The 12,007-nt window shown below is 39.0% G+C and overlaps 1 pseudogene; it reads right to left on the bottom strand.

Moving 5' to 3' along the window:
- Positions 1–1,385: 1,385 nt before the first annotated feature.
- LOC141568642 (heterogeneous nuclear ribonucleoprotein A1-like) lies at positions 1,386–11,611 on the bottom strand (annotated as a pseudogene).
- Between the last annotated feature and the right edge of the window lie 396 nt (positions 11,612–12,007).

The raw sequence follows: 12,007 nt of genomic DNA, 5'->3' as shown, positions 1-12,007 counted from the left end.
GATTAAGAACTAAACATTATAGATAATATAATGTAGTGAACTCTGTCATGCCTTTCTATGTTTTATTGTTTTTTTTGTTTTAGTATATGATTAGCTTGCTTGGATTTAAACTGTAGGCTTTGTCTCTGTGAACAGCTACTGTTAGTTTTTAAGGCTTCCAAATACAGTCTTTTTACCTAATCCTTGTAGTTATCCCCATTGCTGCAAAATTTGGCAGCCATTCAAACATTTTGGCATGGGGCAGCTCACCTTTTCTGTATTGTCCTTGCTTCTGTGATTCTTCCTGTTCATGGCCCCCTCCTCAATCTCTACCTGCTTCAGGCTTTATACTCTGATTCTTCTGGCCTATTTAGAATCAGCTTTCTTCAGATGAGCTGTTTGTAGTTGGGAAATGTCCTCAATTAAGAAAAGTATCAGATTAAGAATTCTGGTTCTGTTTAAATTTAAAAAATAAAATTTTCTCTTGTCTCTGATTACTTTTTCCACCAGGGCCTTATACATAATTCAGTTGCCAGCCAGGGATTTGTACAGTTTTTGCTCTGAATTTTGGTCTCATTCCTTCTGAGTCTCCATTGCTGCTAAGATTTCCCTTTTAATTTTTCAGTTAGTTTCCAAACCTGACCTTACTCTCTGGCATCTTTAGCTAATAAGGCTATTGTTTTCCACCATTGTAGCAGGCATAGTCAAGGATATTGAACCTAGCCATGGGTCAAATAGCCATAAATTCAAAATTCTTAACTTTTCCAGTTGTAGTTTTTTTCCAAGAGGATGTTAAATTGTTTATTGATTACACACGATACTGGATGATACAGAAACTTCATTCCCATTTGTAATTTTACCTAGTACTGTAATCCAATTTAGATATATTGCATAGGATGTGCCAACAATCATGAATAACCAAATAAATTCCATGACTCTGCTTCGGTGACACTTTTAACAGTGAACTCCAGGTCACAACAGAGTAACTGTCAAATAACTACACCAAGGTTTCTAGAGACATTGGCTTCTGAATTCAAGCAGGTTGTAAATACATTTCAAATGGAACCTGGCATCACCCTGAAGGAATTCTAACTTCATACTGTTGGGGTAATTTACCAAGATGGCTTCAGAGTAGACTAACTTTACACAGCACATTTAAAAAAAGGCACATTTATTCAGCGTCATGATGAGACTATTACATTTAGCAATCAACAGCCTGTTTGCAAAAAAAAAAAAAAATTCTATGTTAAAACCTTTTGTTGGAATGCTTTACACTTTCCACAGAACAGAAGCTAAAATAACTTGTTATACAACTAGTCACAAATAGAGTTGTTTTTTGCTCATACACATGAATGTTGTCTAAAACATATCTTCTTTGTAGCAGCTAGGCCTTGCCACCACTGTGCTTGGCTGAGTTCACAAATCTGTTGTAACCTGTAGCTTCCCTGAACTTCTCTGGCTTTCCTCTCCTGCTAAGCTTTGTGTCCTGGCCAGAACGAGGACCTTCTGCCACTGCCATAGCTACTGCTGCTGCTGGAACTGCATAGCCTCCTTGGTTTTGTGGTTTGGCAAAGTATTGGCCTCTCTCACCATAGGGGCCAGAGCTTCTGCCTCCAAAGTTTCTTCCTTTTCATGGGGACAAAAATTTTCAAATTGATTATTGTAATTGGCAAAATCACTGTAGCTTCTTCCACCTCCAAAATTGCTTCCGTTACCAAATCCATTATCGCCATCCCCGCTGCCACCATGTCCTCCATCACCACGACTGCCACCAAAGCCACCTCGACCACTGAAGTTTCCTCCACGACCAAAGTTGTCATTCCCACCAAAACCACGTACTCGACCACCACCAAAGTTTCCAGAACCACTTCGACCTCTTTGGGTGGATGAAGCACTAGCCATCTCCTGCTTAGATAGGTCTTTCCTTACTTCACAGTCGTGGCCATTCACAGTGTGGTATTCCTGAATGACAATCTTGTCTACAGAGCCATGGTCACCAAAGGTTAGAAAAGCAAAGCCTCTCTTCTTGCCACCGCCTTGGTCAGTCACGATTTCAATCACTTCAGTTTTCCCACACTGTTCAAAGTAATCTCTTAGGTGATGTTCTTCAGTGTCTTCTTTAATACCACCCACAAAAATCTTTTCACAGTGAAGTGGGCACCAAGTGTCTGAGGATCTTCTCTTGAGACAGCCCTCTTTGGTTCTGCAACTCTTCCACCCACCTTGTGTGGCCTCGCCTTCATAGCTGCACCACCTACTCCACAGTGGCATAGGTGACAAACCCAAAGCCTCTCGAATGTTTGGTGTTTGGATCTCATCACCACACAGTCTGGAGTGCTCCCCATTGCTTAAAATGGCTCCTCAGACTCATCAGTTGTTTCAAAGCTCAAACCTCCAGTGAGGAGCTTCCACATCTGTTTTGGTCTTTGGGAGCCTCTGACTTAGATAAGAGGACCACGGGAGAGGAGGCTTTAATGCTGCTTACTCGGCAGCATCCACTGACAGAAAGGTACAGTTGCAGTTTTTAAAAATTAACTGTTCCTTTTGCTTGTGTTTGCATACTTTTAAAGATCTTTTGACCATCCTAATTTAATCTTTATGCTGTATTTTATAGTTGTTATCTGCGAGGGTCTTATAATCATTTTATTTATTCACCATTACTGGAAGTTCACCCACAGCTTTATAAAAATATTATAAAACAAATTATAAACATTATACCCTTTCACAACTAGATATTGCATATGCAGCCTGCAGAAATAAGGCAATTTCTTAAAGTACCCACAATAATATTACCATATTTAACAAAATTAACAATAAGTTCTTATTCTCTTTTAATACCTGGTTCACATTCTGTTGTCCCCAATTGTCTCTAAAATGTCTTTTACAGTTGTTTTGTGAACTAGAATGCCAAAAGATACACAGACTCTTGTTATATCTTCTAAGTCTCTCTCTCTCTAAATTTTCTTCTCCTTTTTTAAATGATATAGAATTATTAAACAAAAAACAGGCTAGCTTTTCTGTGGAGTGTCCCATATTCTGGATTTGTCTTATGTTGTTTAACTTTTTCTTTTATCTCTTGTATTTCTATAAACTTGAAACTAGAACTAAAAACTTAATTAGAATCAAGTTAGATATTCTTGGGAAAATATATCCCTGGTGATGTTGTATAGTTCATGATTCATACTATTAGGACACACGTAGCGTCTGATTACTCTGCTATTAGATGGATTAGTGGGTTCAGGGGGTCTTCAGTCTCCTTACTTCCAGATTCTTTCTTAGGAGATTACTTGATTAGCCAATTTGGGAATTATTATCCCACCTAGATCTAGTATATTTATGTTAGAATCATATTTCTACTCTGCAACTCTTAATTTATGTCATCGCCGAAATGGGGAATGATCCTTAATTTTTTTTCTGGCTCTGACTGAGCTCCCCAAATTAAGAAAACATTTGAATTGAAATAATTGATCTCAGTCAGTTATCTAAGGTGTACATCTATATAGTGCCAAGTATCCTTGGTTTTCTAGGTATATATCTATCTCCTCTGTAGCTGTGCTTTATAAGTCTCTGGCTTCTAAAAATTAGTCATTGTCACTTTGATAATTTACCATTTATTTGTTTATTTGATTAATATAAACAGCTACAAGTGAAAAATTCAAGACTATTACAAATACCCGTTTAGGGCTGATACTGATTCTGTTGACCTAGTATCCATTATGTGTTGAATTCTTGAATCACAGAAAACTTCTTTTTTATATTCTACAGCTCAAGTCAGTTCCTATATATTAGATTATATGAACATGATTAAATTTTCTTTTATATATCTCAACTGGTAGTCATTTCCATGGGCAAAATAAAGACCTTTGAATTATCTTCTTATTTGATTAGGACATGCTGTATTTTTTTAACCTCTTTCTCTCTCCTTTCAAATCAAGATTTAGTCATGTTAATTAGAACTGGTAAACCCTACAGCCAAATTTTAAATCAAGCCAATGGTCTCATTTTTTAGTAATAGCAGTGGACATTTGTATGGGGAAATCTTCCTTTATTATCATTCACCATAGTGGAAGGAGCAGAGCAATTACTATTGTAGAGTAATTTAATACTGCTTTATTAACATAGTCTTTCATCTCAGTAAGGAGTTCTGGGATTCATGAGGAGGTCCATTTTCTGTGAAATACTATCCCATTTAAATAGATTAATTTACAATCTATAGTTATAAAAACATAAAAGAATAAAGATGAACTAAAATCTGAGTAGAGAATAAAATGTAAGAATCAATTAACTTGCATCCTTCTTAAAAATTATCATATGTACTATTACCTTTAATAATTAGATATACTTTTTCTATTTCTTAACTGAGCTATTGTTCTTTTTTTATGTTAGGTACTTGACACATTGGAGTAGAGAAAAGGAATTAAAACTTGAATAATTGTCCTAAATAATTTAAAATTTAAATCATTCAGATAAATTGTATAAGTGGATATTGTTTTTAAGTAGTGGATGGCTCTTTTAGCAGACGTTATTTGTTGTTTAAGTTACAGTTTGTTTTATCTGCCCAGTAAGTTTCCTGAAATAATGGTGGTGTGAGCATTTTAGGGAACTTATATGAAAGGAAATTTTTTATGTAACGCTTAGGGAAATTTTTTATGTAATGCTTAGGGACAGCATAAGGACTTGGGCCCACGGACCAAAAGATGCCAAATGGCCAGGAGGAATGGGGGCTACGCTGACCATAAGAATGCCACCACTCCATCACTCTCTACATAAAAGCGCAGAAGTAGCTGATTATTATTATTGTTATTCTAACCACTTACTCCCTTGCAGATGTTGAAACCACTGTTCTGTTTGTGCAGTTGATCAAAGTTTGACTTCTGTATGACCTGGCGTGGCGATAATGAGTAGTCCGCCATCTTGCTCCACTGTGCAGGCGCAAACATAGTTACCAGGCAACAGAGGTGGAAAAGGCAGCCCACCATTTTCAAAAAGCCAACCACTTTCAAGAAGCCGGCCATCTCATGCAAGCCTGCTTTGTCCCCAGCTTATAAAAGCAGCCAAGCAGAGCCAGCCCCCAAGTCAGTTTGGAGGACCTCCCTTTTGTGTGTGCTGCCTCCCTTGTACTTGAGCATTAACTTAATAAAATTTATCTGGAAAATTTTCTGGTTTTTTTTTTTTTTTCAATTTCTATCTTAGGGAACCCAAGAACCCCAATGCTAGTAACAGTGCTTTCTGTGTAAAAGAGCTCCAGGAACATAAATTTTTCTCATAATTATTTCAATAGCAACTATTCTCCCAAAGGGAAGTGAAAAATTAAATCACAGAGAAATGAAAGGATTGTCTTTTAAAACCAGATAGTCTTTAATTCAATTCAATTCAATATTTATTTTGTTTTCATACCTGCGTAGTTCTTTATTCCTACAGATCAGAGAATTTGTGTTATGTTGTTTTCTGTATGTAGTTTGCATACATTTGTATGTCTGTTTTTCCTTATATATGAAATAAATTTGTTCTATGGCATTTAATGCATCAAAAAAAGCCACAATCATTTAATTTTGGGGTTTTAAAATAAAATTTGTCTCAGGCCCCATTTAACCACATTTTCAATCCTCAGAGTCGTATTCTTCTCTCCAGCCTCTGAGTTCCCCACATTAAAAGGAGGTAGATCTCAGCTTCAATCTGAATACTTTCCTGGCTGCCTGCAGTAGATTGTTAGGATTCAGGGCTGAGTGATGGCTTGTATGACTATGGCCAGCTCCACCTTGACCTGCTGTCCATTACCAGATGGACATTTAGGTCTTTTTCCCTCCACCTAGGATTCCAAGCTCTCAGTGGTAACAATGCAGATGGGTGTCAGGAAACCTTTTTTTTGTTGGATCAGGAGAGTCTCTCTTCCAGAGCTGTCTTGTTTTCTCAAGACCCCCAAACTATACTTTAGATTTCACATCACCTGTGGTGGATTAGTTTCATGGGTACTATACTATTGTGATTTATAATAAGAAATATGTATTTGGTCATCATTCCCATTTCTGGCACAGAGTTTCTAAAATCCTTGGAATTTCCTAAGTGATGAGAACATCAAAAGTGTCTTTTGTTGTGTGAATGAGGTGACTTTTGGACTGCACCTAAGAATGGAGGTTGGCTGCTGGGAGAGCCAGCCATGTGATTAAAGGGTTGGAACTTTCAGTGGCATCCCTCCAGACTCCATGGAGAGGAAAGCGGCTGGATATTGAGTTCAATGGCCAATGGCCAATGATTTAATCAGTCATGCCTATCTGATGAAGCCTCCATATAATCCCAAAAGGATGGGATTTGGAGAGCTTCTGGGTTGGTGAACATGTGGAGATTTGGGGAGAGTGGTGATCCTGGAGAGTGTATGCAAGCTCTGTGCCCTTTCCCCTACCTTGCCCTGCACATCTCTTCCATATGCCTCTTCCTGAGTTAATATATATCCTTTTATAATAAACTGGTGATCTAGTGAGTAAATAGGTTTTCTGAGTTCTGTGATCCATTCTAGCAAGTTAATTGAACCTAAGGAGGGGATCGTATTGGAACCTCCAATTCGTAGGCAGTCGGTCAGAAGCACAAGTAATAAACTGGGCTTGTAATTGTCATCTGAAGTGGGACTGAGCCCTTTACCTGTGGAATCTGATGCTATCTTTGGTTAGATGGTCTCAGAATTGAGTTGAATTTTTGGATACCCAGCTGGTGTCCTGGAGGATTGCTTGGTGGTATGTGAGGAAACCACCTTCTCCGTACACTGGAATTTGGTCTAGAATCCCTTTCGGTACCATTGAAATGTCTGCTGAGACATGTCATGCCCCTCTTTTTCACAAGCATAGCAAAAAGGAGCACTTCCGCTTCCTTAGACATTGGTTGACATCTGAAATACACTTCTGCTGTATTTGAGCAAAGGAAGGAGCTTTTTTACTTTTCCAGAGATTTAAATCCATTCTGCCTACTCATGGTATCTGCCTGAGTAGACCAAGAAATGCACCCAAATGGCTGGGTACAGCGTCCAGTCCCTTCACTCAGCAGCCAGTTCTGAGTATTCTCCAAAGGTAAAAAATAGTCATGATCATTTTCTCAAAATCATTTTGCTTCAACTCGAGAAGCTATAATACATTTTGGGGAACATTATGCTTAGAAAGATTCTTAACACTCTGGAGAGCAAGTCTTGCTGTACGATATAATGTGTTTACTCCAGCCATTTCACACCTTTATTTATTTATTTTTAAAGCAAATCTGGCTTGAGGTTTACTCATCAGGGTTGTCATGAAATTCAATCTCTGTCATTTGGGGCTCACTTTTTTGTATTCACGCAGGATGATATAGGATCCACAGAAAGTACTTAGTCTAGAGCACGGTTTCTCCATCTTGACACTATTGATATTTTGAATCAGACAGTTGTATGTTGTGAGGGACTGTCCTGTGCACTGGAGGGTGTTCAGCAGCATCCTTACACTCTACCCATTGGATGCAAAAGCACCATCCAAGTGCTTATCTGGGAAAAGTAGGATGATTCCCCTTTTCCCCCTTTCCTCCCCTTTCAGCTGGGACAACCAAAACTGTCTCCAGGCATTGTCAAGTGTCCCACAGAGGTCTAATCACCCCTAGTTGAGCACTATTAGTCTAGAACAATTGGGAAGGGGCCTAGTTTCAATCCTAGTTTTCATAACTGCTACTCTCCTGCCTTTGTCTCTGACAATGCCTGCCTGTCATTGTCTGAAGGCTTGTACCTCCACATCCCCTTTTCTGAGTCATGAAGATCTTTTCCAAGGCTCCAAGCTGCAGTGCTTATTGTCTAGAGTCTTTAGGTACACAGGCAATGATCCTTCTTACTGTTATTGTAAGCCCCAGGTATGCTATGTACACAGGGCAGAGTCCTTCTTGGGAGATGCTGTTCTCCACTGTTTGGGGATCCAGCTGTTTCTGCATTCAGATCTTTTCTATCTCCTTCATTTTTACAGCTCTTCTCATCTTAGAAAATCTTGTTCAATGCTGTTATGAAATTAGTTCTGACAACAAGTTTTAATTGCCTGGGAAAAGTAAAACCATTCTTCTAGGACACAAAACCCTGGTTTTCTCATCAATACCCAGAACAGGGAAAATGTAATTCACCTATCCTCTTTCTCTTGCTCATTATTGTTATTATTATTATTATTATTATTATTATTATTTTATTGGTGTTACTATCTTCTAATACTTCTCCCTTCCTGTATTCTCTCTCCTTTTCTTCTCAACTCATTTTTTTTCATCTTCCCCCTCTGTTTCTTCTTCAAAGAAAGTAGATCTAGATATGAGGAGGGAAGGAACTTTATCTATCCTGCATCTCTGTTTCCCAGGAGGCAGAGATTGGGAGTTATGTCCACTTTCCTGGGAGGATAAAAAGTTGTATGTATTTGGATGGGACTCAAAAACCACTTATTGTAAAGTACAAAATACACAGGGTGCCAAAAATATGTATACACATTTTAAGAAAGGAAAACTGTTAAAATTGTAATACTCAATATGTATTGGTAACAAAAGATGACTACAAGTCACGTTTGACTTCAGCAATTACAAGAGGTGCTCAAAGTGTTTACCATCAGCATCTAGACACTTCTGATTATGGCGAACTACTGCTTGAACAACGTTGACCAAAGTGTCCACTTGAATACATTTTTTTGGCACCCTCTGGTATAATTGAAAAGTTTGCAATGCCAATAAAATGGTCTGCTTCTTCCCGCCCCCCTTTTCTAAATATTTATTGTGTTTCTGTTCTTCAGCTTTTAGCAATATTGCTCAAACCTTGAAGTCTAAAGCTTTGGCTTATCTCCATAGGAGAGGGAGCTGGCTGGGGAGAGCAACTCACACTTTAGTGGAAATATTTTTCAGTGGTAAGTGCTAGGCCACTATCATTTCTTAGAACATGAAAAAAATAAACAACCTATTCCATCAAAGCTGGGGCAGGACTGAGAGTCATCCACAAATGGGGATGGAAAAATTTCTTGCAGAGTTTCCAAGGCTGGAAAATCACTAATTTCCCTTTTCCTTATCCACAGAGGGTCAGGAAGATTATTTAGTCCCTGGGAAATATAGTGAGCATATTCTCAAACATTTTCTAAATCTGACTATCTTCTGGGCCGTCCTTTTTGCACCCATTTCCAACTCCTCACAAACCCACATCCAGGCCTCTGGAAGGTGTTGATGAGGACACACAGGCCTGCCATCTGACTCTGTTCTCTCCTCTCCACAGTCACTGAGGTCCCCTGTTTGCTGTGTAGACCTTTCAGGACTAGTTTTCCCAAGCACATGCCTTGGGGATGAAGTCAGTTCTCCAGATTCGGTGAAAAAGATTTTGGGCTCTGAGCCAGGCTCTACCCTTGGCAAATGTTCAGCCATTTGAAGTGGTGTGTGTCAGGGGAGATGCTTCATAGCTCGACCTCCATAGTTCTTGCTTTTTATTCAGTTCATTTGGATCCCTCTTAGGTAGTAACTTGGCACACCTCACAGGAAAGTCCTAGGTATTTCTACCTGACTGTGACATCTGCTCTGGCTTGTGTGCCTCCAAGTATTTGAATCTGGCTTTGTTGGAGTCTCTAACCTTCTCACCACCCTGATTGGAGGTAGAAGGTAACTGGAGAACAGTTTGATTTCTGTCCCCAAGTACCATTCTTATGCTTGTCTAGACTCATGCTAATTGATGCTAAGCAGACTGCCAACACTGTAGCCTTATTTGCACCCAAATTCATAACCCAACAGTATCCAAGATGATGTTGCTACATGTAATAGCATTTAAAAAAAATATACTTTATTTTTTAGAGCATTTTTAGCTTTAAAGCAAAACTGAGAGGAAGGTATAGATTTCCCATATGCTCCCTGCCTCACACATGCACAGCCACCCAGCCCACCCCTCAACCCCCACCCCATTGTCAACATCCATTACCAGAGTGGTACATTTGTTACAATTGATGAACCTACATTGACATGTTATTACCACCCAAAATCTATAGTTCACATTAGGGGATAGTAGCATGTTAAGCTAACTCACAGTATACTTAGATATGCAAAGAAAATATAGCTACCTAACAATTTTTAGCAAAATATTCCAGATGTATTAGAATAAAAATATAAATGATAACAAAACAAACATCACCAAACCTAAGAAATTAAAGCTCCCCTCTCCCTGGTCCCATTGCATTGCTCTCTCTGCCCTCATAGGTAAACACTTATTCTGAATTTTTATCATTCTATGTAATTCTTTATATTTTTACTTCATATTTATATAGTATGAGAGCAGTCCAGCATAGAAGTTAACGGCATAGACTCTGGAATCAAGCTGCTTGGATTTGAATCCTGGGCCCCCATTTACTAGCTAAACAACCTCTAAAAATTCTTTAACTTCTTTACATATACCTTTGCTTTCCCTCTGTAAAATAGGGATAATAATAGTACCAAACCTTTAAGGTTGTGAAGAGTCAGTCATTTAGTATATGTAAAAGTCTTAGAACAATGCCTGGGGCACAGGAAGCTCCACATTAAATGTTTGCTATTATTACTATGAAAAACCAAAGATTCTGCATGTTTTTAAACTTTACATAAATGCTGTACTATGTATATGTATCTTTTTGCAACTTTCATTATTTGCTTAATATTATGTTTGTGAGCAAATATTCATCTATGTTGATATGCATAACTTTTTTTATGGTATCTCATTGTGTGATTTTTATCCCAATTTATTTGTCTATTCTCCTGTCCAAGGACATTTGAATATGTCCTTCATGTTCATATGGCCTTCAACAAGTCATTTTTAACGAATATTTTTGTGTCTCCTTATACTCAGGAGCAAGATTTTCTCTAAGGTTTATATACAACAATAGAATTTCTTGGTCTTAAGTTTATTAAGTAATTGAGTAGATTTCTTTACAATTCAGTCTTGCAATCCCCACTTGTCCCAAAAAACATATTAATCTCTCTATTTAGTAGAGAAACGTAAGCATTCTGATTAAGGATAACCCAATCCCTTCCGTTTAAATGGTCTCTTTTGGATGACCCATATCTTAGGGTAGATGCTAAGCTTTTGTGTTTCACCTCCTTTCCCAGTTCCTTGCTAAGGTGGCCTCCGGGTTTATAGGATGGGTAGGGGTTAAAGACCTCGTGGCAGTAAGGGGAGCTGAGGAGGGTCGGATCTTTCACTTTCCTGTGGAAGCTGCCTGGCCTTCTGTCTGGTCTGCTGTTCACTACTGAAGATTGTGGTCCTGATTGTTTTATACTGGTCTTGAAATTGCCACTTCTTGAAGCTGTTTTCTCTGAATCCTGGCAGGCTGTGGGGCAGGCAAGGGTGCCGCCTCCAGCTAACGAAACCTTCACGTCTCCTGTAATATTGCTGTAATTTGCTTCCGCATTAGGCTGGTTGCGGCAGTGCCCTTGGAGTCTCCTGGGCTCCCCTCTGCCCACACGTAGGTGAGGTCCACAGCCGTGTACCATGACCTCACTTGATGTTCTCTGGCTTCTTCTAATAATCTGGATGCTTCTCTTATGCCTCCTTTTGGGGTTCCATCTCAAGAGGGGGAAAGTGTGAATGCTCAGATTTGATTTCTCAACTTTACCTCTGTCTCTTATTCAAGACACTCGTGGGGACAAGAAAGGCCATGGTTTCCCATGGCCTTTCCAAAGGTACAGCCTGTCTGCCTGATGTGCATTTGCTTTGTGCTCTTCCCTTTGGCCACAATGGCTGGCAGGGTGCCAGGAGGAGAAACCAGTTTAAGGTTAAAGGCACAAAAATGAGGCAGTCACAGCACTGAACGTGCTATGCAAATGCCAGAATATATATACCTTTTCACAAGTGTGAAGGTACTGCTGACGACAACAGGACAGGAAATTTAAATCTGGGATCTGATGGGAAATCAGTATGTCATTAGTGTAGTTCTTATTCTTTGTGAGGCAGACAGACCCTGTATTTGAAAGAGAACTTTCTGGGGCCAGAAATCTGGCTTTGTGGAGTGATTATTATGGGCAACGAGGAGAATATGGGCTACACAGCGCAGTA

This window comes from Rhinolophus sinicus, linkage group LG14, assembly GCF_036562045.2.
Source record: "Rhinolophus sinicus isolate RSC01 linkage group LG14, ASM3656204v1, whole genome shotgun sequence".
NCBI classification, from domain to species: domain Eukaryota; kingdom Metazoa; phylum Chordata; class Mammalia; order Chiroptera; family Rhinolophidae; genus Rhinolophus; species Rhinolophus sinicus.
The sequence above is the reverse complement of the archived record's forward strand: the minus strand, read 5'-3'. Positions and strand labels throughout refer to the sequence as shown.